An 18246-nucleotide genomic window follows, 5' to 3' on the forward strand; every position below is an offset into this window, starting at 1 on the left:
CAACCCTTTTAAAACAGAAGAACAGAGCTCCTGGTCTCCTAATTTCTGGGGGAGCACAGGCGTACAAACTAGGAGTAAAAAAGAAATGAAAACCACTACTGACCCCGGCTTATACCCAAATGAAGCCTTAAAGGCTCACGAACAGAAATTTCATCCATCTGAAAAAAAAATAGAGGAAGACACATTTCCTCTTGTAGAAGTGGCCAATCCAAACATAGGTAACGCTGATAATCCACAGCCACCAACCATTCTAGTATATAGGCCATGGACGCAGGAAGACAGAACTGCCGCTTTAAAAGGTATCCCGAACATACAGGAAGGTGTACAGGAATTTTTAGCAGCTATCACAGAACTCAGAGGAAGTTTCCATCTTAATGGCAGAGAAATGCACCAGTGTCTTTCTCAGCTCTTCGGCCATCGCTGGTGTAGAGTAGCCGGAGATTTCACTGGAAATGATGCCCAGGGAAATTCAATGGTGCACAATTCAGCAGATTTAAGAGATGCCTTACGCATCCTTTATGACCGAATCAGAACAGAATTCACACAGACAGCAGATTACGGCAAAATCTCACAATGTAAACAGAAAGATGAGGAAGACCCACAAGATTTTTTGGATAGAATGAGACGTGTTTTCAGAGCAAACTCTGCTATACCATACAATGAGGTAGAAGGCGGGGCATATCAACAGCAGCTGAAGAGAGCGTTTTTGCAAGTATTAAAACCTGAGCTCAGACGATACATAGATAAACATTGGGTTCATCAGAATACAGGCACTGTCACCCAGGCGTTGGAATATGCAGACCATGCACACAAAACGCAACAACACAGGAAAACAGACACATTCTCAATGCAAGATGGTTTAATAACATTGCAACAAGTGTCAGCACACTCGTCAAGGGGGAGGGGAAGATTTAGAGGCGGTGGGAGCAGAGGAGGGGGAGATTTCAGAAACACACAAAGCATTGTTTGTCGGAGGTGTGGCAAAACAGGGCATTACGCAAGAGATTGTCAGGAGAAACCGGTATACAACCCCAACTCCAACCAAAATTGACAATTACAGCCTCAGCCCTCTGCAGGGTGTAATGGAAAATTATTTTAAAGTGCTCTGATATTCCCTTCACCTCTCTCCTCTGACCTCTGTGTTTTATTAGTGTTCTGTTATTTAGAGCAGATGGACTCTAAATTCAAATGCTGGAGAGTTTCATGGTTAACCCTTCCTGAAGTGTATATTTCAAGGGAAGGTAGATGGGTGCCCTCATAAATAACTTTGTTAACTCTGACCCGGGGAGGGTCTAGGGGCCATATTTCTAAAACTCTTTGCAGTTGAGATAAAACTGTCATGTTCTGGTATAAATACTGTGTGTAAATGTTGATCAGGACTCTGTTTCACTGACTAACCTCAGTGTCAGGGTCTTCAAACGCTGAATGCCTTTGAATAAAACTTATAAGACAAAGTCCGTATTTTCTCTTGTTCTGAGTCAACTTCTACCCACTTTGATAAGAAAAATCCACAACAATTTTAGCGTCACGAACAGGATCTAACGTGCCAGAGGAGACCGCAGGATGGGACACGGACGCCTGGCCAGCCTGGAGATGTTGTCCTCAGTCCACTTCCATTTTACGGAGGGGAGTCCTCATGTCCGCCTGCGGCTTCTGGCTGATTAGATCCGAACTATTTGTCTTCAAATATATCTGGGTGAGAAGTTGCTCTGTATGATATAATGTATATTATTATTTTTATTACACATTAACCATCATCTCCTAACTAATTAATTAGGTTCCAGAGTTGCGAGAGGGAGGACATCAGCTGAGGGCCTGGTCACCCTGTTAAGGAATGACAGGGAGGTTCTCATTGGTAACAATGGGATAAAGCAAAACACAGGGTTTTGCGGGTAGTTTTTAACAATTTTCTACACCTCATAAAGGAGAAAAGCCAGACGGCAGACGTGCCGCTGAACGGGTAAAAAAAAATGGTTCTGGAACCTTGAGGCATCAGGGGTATCTCCTTCTTCATACTCTGATTTATAAAATAATGAAAGGAAAAAGTGGGGATGATTGTGTTAAATGTGCTTTAATTTGGAAGATAAGTTTGGTTTTTCACAGCGTGGAAGTTTGAGTGTAAATAAGTTAAATAGTTTAAATAGTTTAAAGTAAAACAGTTGATGGAAAAATAAATAAAAAAACATAAGAAGAAGATTAAAAAGCACAGAGTGCATCAATTAAGGTGTTAAAGAGTTAAAACTTTCCTGAAGGAAGTTTCGTTTGTCTTAAATATTGCGATCAGTCGGAAAAGAAGGTAAAAGTGAAAAGAGACATTAGAGAGTCGAAAAGAAAGTTGTTTTAGAAAGGAGTATAGTTCATGTTGTGGAAGGAAGTGACAGGCAGGTGGACAACTGACTGACTGACTGATAATATTTCTTTGTACAAAATCTGAACCTATACTAAACTTTTCTTCTGCCTCTCTCACACACAAATACACACATATATGGGATTTGAGTTCAACATCTGCGTTTTTGAATCTGGATTTTAGAAACCTGCCCTTCTCCATGGCTACTACACCAGAGACGCTTCTCCAGCACGGCCTGAAAGAGAGAGATCTGCCTTCCTGCATGTTGAAAATCGCAGTGTGACTTTCTACAAGAAAAAAAAAACGAAACTCAGAAGAAGTCTGGACCCACTGAGATGGACAACGATCCATGCTGCTGCAGACCCAGAAGAGTGATACACTGGATTTATATTGAAAGCATCTTATGCGGGCAGAAGAGAAACCGGAGCAAAGTTTCTTCTTTCTCCCTCCTGGAGAAGTTAAAGTGGACAAAGAATGATTGAATGTCTCACCAACAGACCTGGGAAGGGCCTGGTTGTTTTTTGGACTGATAGAGGACTGTGTGCCTGACAGTCTGACTCTGGAGTGATTTAGAAACTGATGGAGGTAACGTACAAACACACACACATTTGCATAAATCTTTTCCTATTTTCTGCAATGAAGAACGCTTATTAACCGCTGCTCATGTGACGCTTGATTGACGTTGACAGATATAGCGGGTTAAAATATTATTTTAGGGTTACAAAAGTATCTTTAAAAGGGTGATAATTTAACTCATTTGATACTTTCCAGTTAATTCTTTCAGAGAAACAAGTTCTCTTTTGTCGTGGAATATTCAGGGTCAATTATTCTAGTTATTAAAAGTTATTAAAAGCAGAGGAAGTTACAACATCTCCAAAACTCAGCAGTAACCATGTGTTTCTATGTTATTCTCAGGACAGATCTCATGAAGGAGCATTTTTAAAACCCAGCGCATGCGTAAAACCTGATGGGTTTCTCCTTCAGATATTATTTTCTGTTGTCAGATTTTGTATCCCATAAATCTAATGGGTAGAGACCTCATTAAAACAGTCTTAGTTCTACTGCAGATGGTCTTCATACAGTCTCTGACACAGTATTTACAGTTTGGTGCAGTTTTTGTCCACAAGTGTTAACTGACGCTTATGGAAAGTACAAATTCATTGTTTTTCACAGCAGCTGCTGGGAAGAGGTTATATTAGGTTTTTCTTACCTCTTCTGATTCATGCAGCGTGTTGATTTATACTGTACCTTATATCAGGTCCTGACAAAAACTATGAAAGGTTTGGTTCTGCAGTTTCCTTTTTTCTCCCTTTGGAGAAGGAAAGGACACCTGATCAGTTCTGTGTTGCACAAAAATATTAAAACACTTGTTGTTTTCTAAGATATCACCAGCTAAAAACTTTTAAAACTTTTGAGAGTAATTGGTTTTGTTAAACACATTTTCCTTGGTAAAACAAACCTTTAAAATGAGAATGAAAAATGGGGTTATTTAGAAAGAATCTGATTGGACACAAAAATTAAACTAATCTCATGTTTCCTAAAAGACTCTGCATGAAAAGACCTTCAGAACCGTGGAGTTATTTTCCACCACAGTATCAAGTTTTTTAAGCATGTTTTTTATTTATTTTAAAACAGATCTGGGTTTTGTTCTCGGTTTTTTTTTTAGCTTAATGTTTGTCTGAAGCTTCTTATGAACTGGGTTAGAAGCAAATATGATCTGAGGTAAATTAGGAGCTGTGAACTAATAATTTTAAATCTGATTATTGTCCAAGCAGAAATAATATATTTAGCCAATCCTTCAATCTCTGCAGAAAGTTAACACCATTGTTCAATGCAGTAGTACTCAACTTGTGGTTCCTGGACTCCTGAAGCCCGTAAGCCATAGATTTTGGGTCCATGAAATTATAATACTTAATTAAAGGTAGACTGATTACTTATTAAAATAGATCTAAGTCAATGATGAGTTCCAGTCATTTGGTGGCTTTGAAATGCAATAATACTCAAAATTTCTACTCTGGGGACACAGATTGGGGTTGAAGAGTTTAGTTTTGGAACCAAGGTTAGGATTTTTATAACAGAATCAAGACAAGTAAAATCCTTTATTTTAGGAAAAGAAAAGAAATAAAGGCTCTCTTAACAGTAAGAGGATGGTCGGCTCAAACTCAAGTCTCCTTGTTTGATTTCTTAGGGTTTAAAGATTAAAGGAATACATATGAGTACAAAGATACACAAGGTAATTTCAGATTATTAAGAGATAAAATATTGGAACATTTATCACCATTTGGATTATTAAAGAGGGGTTCTAGTAATAAGTTTTCCCCAACTCTCAAAATTTAAATAGCCAAATTAAAGAAAATGATGTTTGTTCTTTTTGAAACACTATGTGGGAAAAAGTCCAGTTTGGAGACAAGCTTCTTATCTTAATTTCTGATTAAGTCAAACACTGCAGTTTTGTTTAGTTTGGATATAACATAAAAATGTCAACGCTGACTTTTCTAATTTCCCCTCGGGGATCAATAAAGTATCTTTGAATTTGAATTGAATTAAATTAAAATACTACTTTGCATTTAACCTGAAATTCTTGAATGCAGCTGCGATTAAATTGAGCCAAACAAAAAGAGAATTATAACAATAACTCTCAAGATTGTAGTTATTATTATAGAGTTACAGTACAAAGAATTAGCAAAAGGATTCAGCATCAGTAAATTTGGATTCATATAAGAGAAAACTGTTGCTGTGCTTCTAAATACTTTGAGATCTTTTTGGACTATGTGCACTCATCTTAAAAAGGATCCTGAAGATTGTCATAACAACATTGATCAATTATAGCATTAAAAGATATGGCTGAGAAAACATATTCTGAAAAGAGATTGTTAAAAATTTCTTTTAATTCTTGAAGCTTCAAATTTGGCCATTTGTCTGTCTTTGATGTTTTGTTTTTGTTTTGTTGGAATTAATGTTTGTTTATATGTTGCATGAAACAATAATTCATGTTTAGAATAATGTTTCTAAATCCCAGATTGATTAAAACTTTAAGTTTTCAGGAGAGTTAAGAAGCAGCTTGTTTCTGAGGTAGGTTCATGTTAACAGTTTTGTAGTTTAAGGTTCACTAAGATGGGATGGGATGAAGAAACTGTGGTCCCGCCCATAGGCTGTCAATCAGAGGTTAGTTCTGCCTGACTCCGCCCACCTACCAGGTTGGTTCATGCCTTTGTTGTCATGGTAACGCTCAGCACCTCCCTTCCTGAGTTTTAACATTGTTTAAGAGACAATAGAATTAAAATGCTTGTAGTGATTGTTGCCTTAATAACATGTTTTTTTTTGTATAATAATTAAGGATGAAGCATGACTTTTAGATTTATGTGTTTTACTATTAAAAGGTTAATGAAATAGTTTAAACTAGTTTGAAGAATTAGTTTTGCATACAGAATCATTGGTGATTTATTAGATTGAAAGTTTCCCTGGTGCCATTAAGCTAGCTGACAGTTCAAGATATGCAAAAGTAAGGAATATATTTTTGATAAAGAATCAGAGTCATGACTTTATACTTGGTAGGAATTATTTATTAGATTCAATTTGTAGGGTTTATTCATCCAAATTACATTGGATGTCCATTAATCTAATACTCATCTTTGTACAAGACAAATTAGGATGATATGTGACTAATTTCTAAGTGAGACATTGATGAACTGAATAATTGAAGTTTGTGTTTAGTTGTTAATGGAACTGAATTGCAGTTAAAAACATCTGGATTTTCTTTATGTTGCTTTCGTTAAATTCATAGTGACACATAGTTATGTCAGAATTCATCTCTTTGGTTCTAGGTTATGTGATCTTGGTTATTAGAACATTTTTGTACAAACTTTTTGCTGGATTGTCGCATGGGTTGGACCCTGCGCCAGAAGAGGGGAATGTCAGAATAAAGTAACATGGGGTTCCAAAAGTTTTAGCACCCATGGAAAAAGGGTAGCTCATACCTCCAGTGAGGACTTAGAGACAATGCGAGAGAGACGTTGTACTTTGTTTATATAAATGGTGCATAGCTCCCTAAGACCACATTATGAAAACCTCTCTGAAATTATGGTGTTGATTTTTTGTGAAATTTTACATCTCCACAGATTAGACCATTTTTGAAATTCTTTTTGGGTTTTCTGAAACTATGAAATGTTGACCTGTAATCAGACCTTCCTCAAACATCAGGTCACATTTTTGATATTCAGAATATTTAGCTGATGGTCACTGCTAGTATATCAGGTGAAGTCAGAAGATCAATTCTTTTGATTTTGTTGGATGTTTTGATGAAGTTCATGTAGTTAAGCACTTAGGTTTGAGAATGGGACTTTGAATTGAAAATTAGCCAAGTGTTGTGAAGGCTCTACCTATTGTTCTCACTTATATGAGATTGAGACAAAGGACACAGGTAAATCTCAGTCCTTTTGAAGTGCTGTGTGGCAGGTCTCCTAATTTGGGCATGGGGATATTGCCAAGATCATTTTCTTCCACATCTTTGTGTGAAGATAGGATGTTGTTTTACTGTCAAAACCTGTCTACTGTGTTTTCTCAAGTTTCACAGATGGTGAAGGCTGGATTACCAGAAACAGCCACTTCCACCCTCCAGTCCGTTATTCCTGGCGACTGGATTCTGGTCAGAGAATTTAGGAGAAAACACAGGAAGTCCAGGTGCTGGAATGGCCCATATCAGATCCTACTAGTCACAGAGAAAAGCTGCAGGAAAGCTGCAGGAAAGCTCCAGCTCCTCCAGCTTCATCTGGCTTCCAGGACACAAGTCATCTTCTAACTGGATCATCCAAGGCCTGAAAGGTGTGAGGACAGCGGACCACCACAAGACAAAGAACTGTAAGCTGATCACTGGCGAGTGATTGAAGAGGTGGTTGAAGAACACTGTTCTTACAAGGTCACAATAATCCCTTGGGCAGTGCAACGTTATTTCAGAATCTACTTAAGGCCATCGCATTGCCTGAAAGTTAGAAATCATAAGGTCATTTGCCTCACTGCACACACACCACAGTGAGAGATTCTTTCCTCCCACTTTGACAGCAAGACTGACTCTGAGGAGGAAATCTTGGATGCTTTTATCTAACTTTTATGTTTATTACTTGATATTTATCATTATGGTATTATTACAAATTTGAATGTGTTCATTTCCACCGTTGTTTAGTTGGACTATGGAAGCCTAACTTCCAGCAGGTTAGAGTTCCTGTTTCTAAATATATTTCTAGAGGAGCTTCCTACGACCGCCCACCTGTACCAGACTGGTAACAGAGCAGCTTGAAGCCACTCAGGAGAGACAGCAGGATTCTTTGTTTTTTAAGTTGTGTTTATAATTTGTTTTCTTTAAAAAAAAACTGTTTGCTTTCAGTACCAGAAGAAAGGACATTCCACTTTAAGGTCACAATGTAGTTAAATGGAAGATGGTCTGTTCTGATGCTAATGATTGGTATTGCAAGTATTTTTTACAACTCTTGTGTTCATTTGGGAAAAGGTACAGCAAAGACAATGTAAGGCTAATTTGAGGAATTGTGCTAATAATACTCATCAGCGGATTCGAAGAGAGTTTCATCACTTTTCTGACTACTATGAACATGCTGATAATGTTTGGTGGCAACTGATGCATCAAACCGTGAGGAAGATAAGAAATGATTGTTGTTATGTTTGTTGTTTGATTTCACGTGTTATTAATGATCAACCATTTTTGGTACCAGTTCCTATTGATACTACTTATGCTCTAGCTACTTTCTTTCTAGATAACCAGTTGGTGGAGGTCATTTTTCCTTGGGTGAGGAATTATACTGTTAGGGAAAGCAGAAATGTTAGTACATTTTCTAGTGAGATTAATTTAACGTGTGCGTCTACAGGAACTCTTTATAGAATTCAGGGTATTAGAAATCCGATTAAAGATCCTGATATTTGTATTACACAGGAGGAAAGTACACCTTATTTCCTTGGGAAGACAGTAGGTTGCGAAGCTATTATATCTGTTTTATGTGCTTTAATCAACAGACATAAATTTGAGTCATGTCCTATCAGAACTGATCCTTCTACTATTTCAGGATCTTTGGTCCCTGATCCCTTTGTGTTAACTTTTAATCTTACTGTTTTATCTGAGGAAGGTTTCACTGTTCTAACTACGGAGCAGCAGGCTATAAGAACTATGAGTTTGCAAAATAGAATGGCTTTGGATTATCTGTTAGCTGAGAGGGGTGATGGTTTTGAATAATTTTCTTTTAGTTATGTGATTATCTTGTAATCAGAAGAAAGGAGTGTAATGGAAAATTATTTTAAAGTGCTCTGATATTCCCTTCACCTCTCTCCTCTGACCTCTGTGTTTTATTAGTGTTCTGTTATTTAGAGCAGATGGACTCTAAATTCAAATGCTGGAGAGTTTTATGGTTAACACTTCCTGAAGTGTATATTTCAAGGGAAGGTAGATGGGTGCCCTCATAAATAACTTTGTTAACTCTGACCCGGGGAGGGTCTAGGGGCCATATTTCTAAAACTCTTTGAAGTTGAGATAACACCCTCATTTTTGGTATACAGGTCCTTCTCAAAAAATTAGCATATTGTGATAAAGTTAATTATTTTCTATAATGTAATGATGAAAATTTAACATTCATATATTTTAGATTCATTGCACACTAACTGAAATATTTCAGGTCTTTTATTGTCTTAATACGGATGATTTTGGCATACAGCTCATAAAAACCCAAAATTCCTATCTCACAAAATTAGCATATTTCATCCGACCAATAAAAGAAAAGTGTTTTTAATACAAAAAACGTCAACCTTCAAATAATCATGTACAGTTATGCACTCAATACTTGGTCGGGAATCCTTTTGCAGAAATGACTGCTTCAATGCGGCGTGGCATGGAGGCAATCAGCCTGTGGCACTGCTGAGGTCTTATGGAGGCCCAGGATGCTTCGATAGCGGCCTTTAGCTCATCCAGAGTGTTGGGTCTTGAGTCTCTTAACGTTCTCTTCACAATATCCCACAGATTCTCTATGGGGTTCAGGTCAGGAGAGTTGGCAGGTCAATTGAGCACAGTGATACCATGGTCAGTAAACCATTTACCAGTGGTTTTGGCACTGTGAGCAGGTGCCAGGTCGTGCTGAAAAATGAAATCTTCATCTCCATAAAGCTTTTCAGCAGATGGAAGCATGAAGTACTCCAAAATCTCCTGATAGCTAGCTGCATTGACCCTGCCCTTGATAAAACACAGTGGACCAACACCAGCAGCTGACACGGCACCCCAGACCATCACTGACTGTGGGTACTTGACACTGGACTTCTGGCATTTTGGCATTTCCTTCTCCCCAGTCTTCCTCCAGACTCTGGCACCTTGATTTCCGAATGACATGCAGAATTTGCTTTCATCCGAAAAAAGTACTTTGGACCACTGAGCAACAGTCCAGTGCTGCTTCTCTGTAGCCCAGGACTGGGGAATGCGGCACCTGTAGCCCATTTCCTGCACACGCCTGTGCACGGTGGCTCTGGATGTTTCTACTCCAGACTCAGTCCACTGCTTCCGCAGGTCCCCCAAGGTCTGGAATCGGCCCTTCTCCACAATCTTCCTCAGGGTCCGGTCACCTCTTCTCATTGTGCAGCGTTTTCTGCCACACTTTTTCCTTCCCACAGACTTCCCACTGAGGTGCCTTGATACAGCACTCTGGGAACAGCCTATTCGTTCAGAAATGTCTTTCTGTGTCTTACCCTCTTGCTTGAGGGTGTCAATAGTGGCCTTCTGGACAGCAGTCAGGTCGGCAGTCTTACCCATGATTGGGGTTTTGAGTGATAAACCAGGCTGGGAGTTTTAAAGGCCTCAGGAATCTTTTGCAGGTGTTTAGAGTTAACTCGTTGATTCAGATGATTAGGTTCATAGCTCGTTTAGAGACCCTTTTAATGATATGCTAATTTTGTGAGATAGGAATTTTGGGTTTTCATGAGCTGTATGCCAAAATCATCCGTATTAAGACAATAAAATACCTGAAATATTTCAGTTAGTGTGCAATGAATCTAAAATATATGAATGTTCAATTTTCATCATGACATTATGAAAAATAATGAACTTTATCACAATATGCTAATTTTTTGAGAAGGACCTGTAAATACTGTGTGTAAATGTTGATCGGGGCTCTGTTTCACTGACTAACCTCAGTGTCAGGGTCTTCAAACGCTGAATGCCTTTGAATAAAACTTATTTAGACAAAGTCCGGATTTTCTCTTGTTATGAGTCAACTTCTACCCACTTTGATAAGAAAAATCCACAACAAGGGGAAGAAGATAACTCTGATATGGAGGAAGTTGACATACAAGCAGCCTTAGAACTGATAGCGTTAAGCAAAAAACAAGATTTAACCTACAAGAACATAATAATAAATGAAAAAGTGTACAACTGCTTGTGTGACACGGGGGCATGTAGGACAGTATTAACTGAACCCCCACCTGGAGTAAAATATTCTAACACTGCAGTACATGTTAGATCTGCAGCCGGTACATCAGAGGTCCATAATCTAAGCACACCGGTGATCATAAAAGAGCCTGAAACAGGATCCACATGCCAGGCTCCCGTTCTAATTAGTCAGAAATGTCCAGTAAATCTGCTAGGGAGAGACATTATGCAGAAGTTACACATAAACATCGTGTCTACAGAAACAGGCATGAAAGCTATTGTTTAGGAGGGAGCCCTAGTTGTACACGGGTCCTCACAACCACACTATTACTGGTCTCTAGATCTAGGACCATCCCCAACAGCTAGAGAGCTGCTAAGAAAAACAAGAGAAAAACAAATTTTTCAACAAACTCAGTACATGCCAGATACTGAACTCCATGTGACTATGAGATACAAAAACACTGCAGGGCCAGATTATCAATATGACACTGTTTTTCATAGAGAGAATAATCAAACCGTTACCATACAGCATCTGTATGTTGACACCAAAACAGGGAAATCCTCTGCCTCAGTCCTACTGTCGGAAAAACAACTACAACTGTTTAAAGACCACACCCCTCATCTATCACTGACTAAACCTGTAGGGGGTCAATGGAAGAATTCAGAAAATTTTCTACAAAGAGCTGAGAGAGGGAGATATGAGGCATCAACAAACTCTGACTGGAAAATAGATCATAATACAGGGATCTGGAGACTCACTCTAGGGTGGGTGATCAGAGTACATCCAAAAACGCATATGGATGAAGCTGACTGAAAGCTACAGTGTCTGGCTGAAGAAAAACAAAATCTAAATCACTCTGCCTTGAAAGCTGTCCCACCTGAACTGTGGTCCCAATCATCAACTGATGTAGGACTAATAAAGGGGTTCCCACCATACAAGGTTAAACTAATATCTGAAAAAAGGCCATTAGTCCGTCAATACCCCTTAAAGCCAGAAGCCGAGGAAGGTATTAAGCCAGTAATACAGGACATGTTAAAATCAGGAATATTAAGAGAAGCCCCTGAAGCTACGTGTAACACACCTATTTTTCCTGTGCAGAAAGCCAGCACAGGAAAGTGGAGAATGGTTCAAGATCTCCGACAAATAAATGATATTGTACAGCATGCAGCTCCAGATGTTTCAAATCCGCACACATTGCTGCATTCACTGACCCCAGATAAAAAGTATTTCTCAGTAATAGATCTTAGTAATGCTTTCTTCACAGTACCACTGCATGAAGAATCACAGCATTTGTTTGGTTTTCAGTTTAAAGGAAAGAAATACACCTATACTAGGCTTCCACAAGGTTTCAGTGAAAGCCCACATGTATATACACAAGCATTAAGGTACTCAATGAGCACCTGCATAATACCAGAACACAGTCAAGTTCTGCTATATGTGGATGACATTTTAGTAGCATCAGACACAGAAAAACACTGTGAAGAGGCCACAATTACTGTGTTAAAGCACCTACACCAAACAGGCCACAAGGCGTCAAGAGATAAGCTGCAGTTTTGTAAAAATGAAGTAGTTTATTTAGGGCAAACACTGTCACAGAATGGACGCTCCCTGCTGAATAGCAGAAAAACAGCCATACATGAAGCCCCAAAACCAATAACAAAGCAGCAAATGATGTCCTTTTTAGGACTTTGTAATTTCTGCAGAGAGTGGCTGCCCGGCTATGCAGCCATAGTGCAACCATTACAATCTATGATTTATGGAACAAACATGACATTAAGGGACAAAATTATTTGGACAGAAGAGGGGGAAAAAGCATTTATTAACTTAAAGAACTTACTGCAAACCACAGTTACATTAGCCTCACCAGACTACAGCCAACCATTCACGCTGTGCGTGGACTCATGTCAGGGCTATATGAAAGCTGTACTGACACAACCCTTTGGGTCTAAAGATAGACCCCTAGCCTTTTACTCAAAGAAACTCGACGCAGTGGCCGGGGGTTTTCCTGCTTGTTTGCAAGCATGCTCTGCTGCCGCTGAAGCAGTGAAGCAAACAGCTGAAATAGTTCTATGCCACCCGCTGACGTTAAAAGTTCCCCATTCTGTTTCACTTGTTTTACTACAGACCTCACTTCCTTTTTTGACACATGCAAGACATATTGCATTAACCTCTCTACTACTCTCACAACCAAATATTACCTTGCAAAGATGTGGCCCGTTAAACCCAAGTACCTTAATACCTACGGCAGAGGACGGACAGCCACATTCATGTAAAGCAAAAGTAGAAGAGGACACCAAACCCAGACAGGACATTTCCCAAACGCCACTGCCTAACTCACAAACTGTGTTTGTAGATGGGTCAGCATCAAAAGATGAATATGGGAAAAATAGAGTTGGTTACGCAGTGACAACCATTGACAGCATAATAGAAGCTAAATCCTTGCCCAAAACATGCTCAGCCCAGACTGCAGAGTTGTATGCTGTAGTGAGAGCATGTGAACTACATGAGGGACAGATACTTACTATATACACAGACAGCCAATACGTTTTTGGATCAGTACATCACCATGCTAAAATCTGGCAAAATAGAGGTTTTAAAACATCAGGAACAGAGTTAACACATTTTAATCTTTTGACAAGATTATTATCACCAATACAGCTACCTGGTAAAATAGCACTCTGTAAATGTAAGGCTCACCAAACAGATTCTAGCACAGAAACAAAGGGGAATACTTTTGCTGACATAACTGCAAAGAAAGCTGCAACAGAACCCCTAACACTAAAAATGACTGACCTGCTATTTATAGACATGTCAGTACTGAAAGATGCGCAACAGACAGCACCCAGTACTGAAATAAAGGCCTGGCTGAAAAGAGGGGCTGAGAAAAAAGATGATATATACCACATAGAAAACAAACCCGTTTTACCAAAAAAGGGTTTGTGACTCGGCGGTGGTGACTCATGGTAAATGCCACGTGTCACAGAGAAATATGTCACATCTGGTGAAACATCAATTCTACGCTTTAAATTTTTCTGACTATGCAAAGAATTTTTGTAGATCATGTATTATCTGCTGCAAACATAATCCACAGGGAAATATGAGACCCAAAAGAGGCCAGTTCCCAGCAGCAATTCATCCCTTTCACACGATACACATGGATTTCATAGAGTTATCATGGTCAGGGGGAAAGAAATATTGTTTAGTGGTTATTGATGCATTTTCAACGTGGGTTGAGATGTATCCTGCGAAACACTGTGATGCGCTCACGGTGGCAAAAAGTTTGGTGACACATTTCTTCCCTACATATGGTATCCCACAAATCATAAGATCAGATAATGGGACTCATTTTGTAAATAATGTAATAGAACTGTGCTCTAAAGCATTAGGGTTTCAGTTAAAAAATCATTGTTCTTACCACCCACAATCTGCTGGGCTGGTTGAACGAACAAATGGAACAATAAAAAACAGACTGAGAAAAACAGTTGAGGAGACAGGCAGACCGTGGCCAGACTGTCTGTCTCTGGTCAAACTATGGATGAGAATAACTCCAAATCAATCTGGGCTCACTCCATGTGAAATAGTACATGGCAGACCGTTTCCTCTGCCTTCTGATATGAATGACATAGAGAAAGCACAACAGGAAACTTCATTAGCTGAGTGGATGAATAAAATGTTGCAGACAAAAGAAGCACAAATGTCCAGTGGTCTGCCGATAATCTCTGCTCCTATCCCACAGAACGACCTGAGGCCTGGAGACCTGGTCCTGATTAAGACACTCCACCGGAAGGATTGGAGCACTCCTCGGTGGAAAGGGCCGTTTCAGAATCAGAATCAGAAAAGCTTTATTGCCAAGTACGTTTTTGGACATACAAGGAATTTGTTTTGGCGTAGTCGGTGCAATACAATACAAATTAAACAGTATAAACATATCTACAATATAATATAAATATATGTGCACAGTTTTAAGTGAGTGAGAGTAAATACAGAGCAGTATAAGATGCAAGAGCAATACAACAGTGCAGATGATCATTGTGCAAGTAAAGCAGGAGTCCAAGCTGAGCGTTAATGTAACTCATAGAGTTACAGGTTACAGGTGTCCTGTCAGTAAAAAAAGGGGGGGGTGTGGGGGAAGGGAGAATGTCAGGGTGGTTTCTGGGCTTTGTTAACAAGGCTGGTGGCAGATGGGAAAAAACTGTTCTTGTGGCGTGAGGTTTTGGTCCGGATGGACCGCAGCCTCCTGCCAGAGGGGAGAGTCTCAAAGAGTCTGTGACCGGGGTGGGAGGGATCAGCCAGAATCTTCCCTGCCCGCTTCAGGGTCCTGGAGGTGTACAGTTCCTGGAGCGACAGTAGACTGCAGCCAATCACCTTCTCAGCAGACCGAATGACACGCTGCAGCCTGCCCTTATCCTTGGCTGTAGCAGCGGCGTACCAGATGGTGATGGAGGAGGTGAGGATGGACTCAATGATGGCTGTGTAGAAGTGCACCATCATAGTCTTTGGCAGGTTGAATTTCTTCAGCTGCCGCAGGAAGAACATCCTCTGCTGGGCTTTCTTGATGAGGGAGCTGATGTTTGGCTCCCACTTGAGATCCTGGGAGATGATGGTTCCCAGGAAGCGGAAAGATTCCACAGTGTCAATTGTGGAGTCACAGAGGGTGATGGGGGCAGGTGGGGCTGGGTTCTGCCTGAAGTCCACAACCATCTCCACTGTCTTTAGAGCGTTGAGCTCAAGGTTGTTCTGGCTGCACCAGTCCAACAGATGGTCCAACTCCCATCTGTACGCGGACTCGTCACCATCAGAGATGAGTCCGATCAGGGTGGTGTCGTCCACAAACTTCAGAAGCTTGACAGACTGGTGACTGGAGGTGCAGCTGTTGGTGTACAGGGAGAAGAGCAGAGGAGAGAGAACACAGCCTTGGGAGGAACCGGTGCTGATGGTCAGGGAGTCAGAGACGTGCTTCCCCAGCCTCACGCGCTCCTTCCTGTCAGACAGGAAGTCAGTTATCCACCTGCAGGTGGAGTCGGGCACACTCAAATACTCCTGACAATGCCCACAGCTCTGAAAATAGCAGAGAGGCCTTCCTGGATCCATAAAAGCCACTGTAAGCCAATTTTGCCGTTACAGGAGCCAAACCAACCGACGGGGTAGCAGAAGGAAGTCCGGGTTCAAAGGGGTTGGAGGACCCATATGGCCCAGCGTCTCAAACCGGTGAAGAAAACAGCTGATCTGCGCCCAATTATAAAATGGCTCTCTGTAACATGTGGACAGGACTGATAAGCCTGAGCTTAATTCTGGTAGCAGGACTCTTTCTCTATCTAAAGCAGGATCCACAGGAGGTGATACCGCACCAGAAGAGATGGACATCAGACGGGACCCATCTCAGAACACTGACGGAAGAACATGACACACACCCATTTCTGCAAAATTACTGGTATCGTTATGTGTATGACACAGCTAAAACTCAAAATAAAACTGATTGTTATGTGTGTTCTATAATGCCCGTGCATTCCCAAGGCCCCACCATATATGTCAAAGCTATGAACCTCACCGAGACAAGTTGCGCCATATCAATGGACCTGATAGGAAACACAAATAAAAAGTTATTTCTTATGCCAGACCAATCTTTCAGTAACCAGAGATTAAATTACAGTTGTGACCCAGAAAACTGCACTTGCGACAGAAAACAATGGCAACCTCTCAACATTACAGGGATATCAGAACCATTCAAAGCATATGTAACAGACCCCGGAAACCATCGACACTGCATAAGACAAAATATTACAGGGAATCATACTCATTTTGTAGGGAATACTACGAAATGTAACTACTTCTACACTTACAGGAATAATCCCGGAAACGGCACATACTGGATAGAAGGGGTGGCATGGTTATGTGATAATAACGCTTATGTACTTCCACCCAGTTGGTATGGTGTATGTGCCCCAGTTTTCACATCAGATCACACTGTGGTACTTAGTAAGCAGACTATAGTTATACCACATAGGAGATCAAAAAGGGAGATAGATGTTAAACCACATGACCCCATTTGGGGAACAAATGTCCCAGATGAATTTAAACTTTGGTCTAAAGATGATAAAACATTATTATCTCTCTTACCCTGGTTAGGTGTGGGCAAATTAATACTGCGTGTGGAAACTTTAAGTTATTGATTTGGATTGTTTCTAAATAACTCCATAATAGTAGATGAGGGTCAAAACACAGAAATGAGCGCTATGCGAGCCATGATAATTAAGAACCGCATGGCTTTGGATATTCTAACAGCATCAACGGGGGGCATTTGTGTTCTATTGAATAACACCTGTTGCACATATATCCCAGATAATATACACTCTGCAAACATAACGGGAGCATTAAACAACCTACGGAATCTGCAAAATGTCATGACACATGACCACCCAGATCCTAACTCTTCTTGGTTACATTGGATGCTCACAGGAGGATGGATAAATCTGTTTAAGGTTCTCTTAGTTGCAGTAATAGCATGCATGGGCCTTCTGTGTCTCCTGTCAATATGTATTATCCCATGTTGCAAATGCATGGTACAAAGAATAGTAACTCAGTCAGTCACGGTGGCATATGCAACACTGAACCAGGTGGAAATGCACGAAAATGAAGGGGACGATTATGATGACATGTTGTAAATAAATCACATCGAAAGCCTGAGTGTACTCATACATTGTATTTCATAAAATGACCTTACAGCAGAAAATCGAAAGAAGTTGTTGCTTAAGTGAAATGAGAAAAAGTACAATGATGACATAAACAGGGCAGATTTTTAAATTCCTTTATTATGTTTCACTGTTTTCATCAAGTATTATCCTTTTATTTTTATGATTTTAAGTATTATTCTTTTATTTTTATGATTTCTAGTATTAATCAACATTTAACTTTTAATGGTTGCCGAGGGCGGCGGGACCGTATGAGTATTTCCCACAAAATATAATCTGTTTGCCGTCCGTGAATTTCTGCTCATACAAAGTATTTTTCTTACTCGTTTTTATATTAAATGTTTTTACTTGTGATAAAAGGAGGGACTGTTGGATGGGTGCGAAAACTTGTTATCACTCATGTAAAAACTTTGTGTTGCAAGGCACCTGCACTATGCCTTCCTCCCTGTGTGTGTGAGATCATCGTTATCTCCGTGAGAACCAGCCTCCTTTCTGTCTCACACACACCCTGTCTGAACTGTCTGTTGAACTGTGCATATAAATAAAGAGATAGGGTGTCAAAACTTTGTAGTTGCACAGCAAAGTGGGCTACCCTTGCTGCAAGTAACTCTGACTGTATCGTTCTTGCCTCTGAGTTGACTGAATAATACCTAACAGACAATGAAACTGAAACACCTGGTTTTAGACCACAATAATTTATCAGTGTGGTGCGGCCAATACAGCGTCAATTTGTGCCTGGGGTCAGGACCCGTAGGAGAGCGCCTGGTGGCTGGGTTGCTCCTCGCGGGACCCGGCCGGG

The sequence above is a fragment of the Girardinichthys multiradiatus genome, chromosome 9 (assembly GCF_021462225.1).
Source record: "Girardinichthys multiradiatus isolate DD_20200921_A chromosome 9, DD_fGirMul_XY1, whole genome shotgun sequence".
In the NCBI taxonomy this organism is placed as follows: Eukaryota; Metazoa; Chordata; class Actinopteri; order Cyprinodontiformes; family Goodeidae; genus Girardinichthys; species Girardinichthys multiradiatus.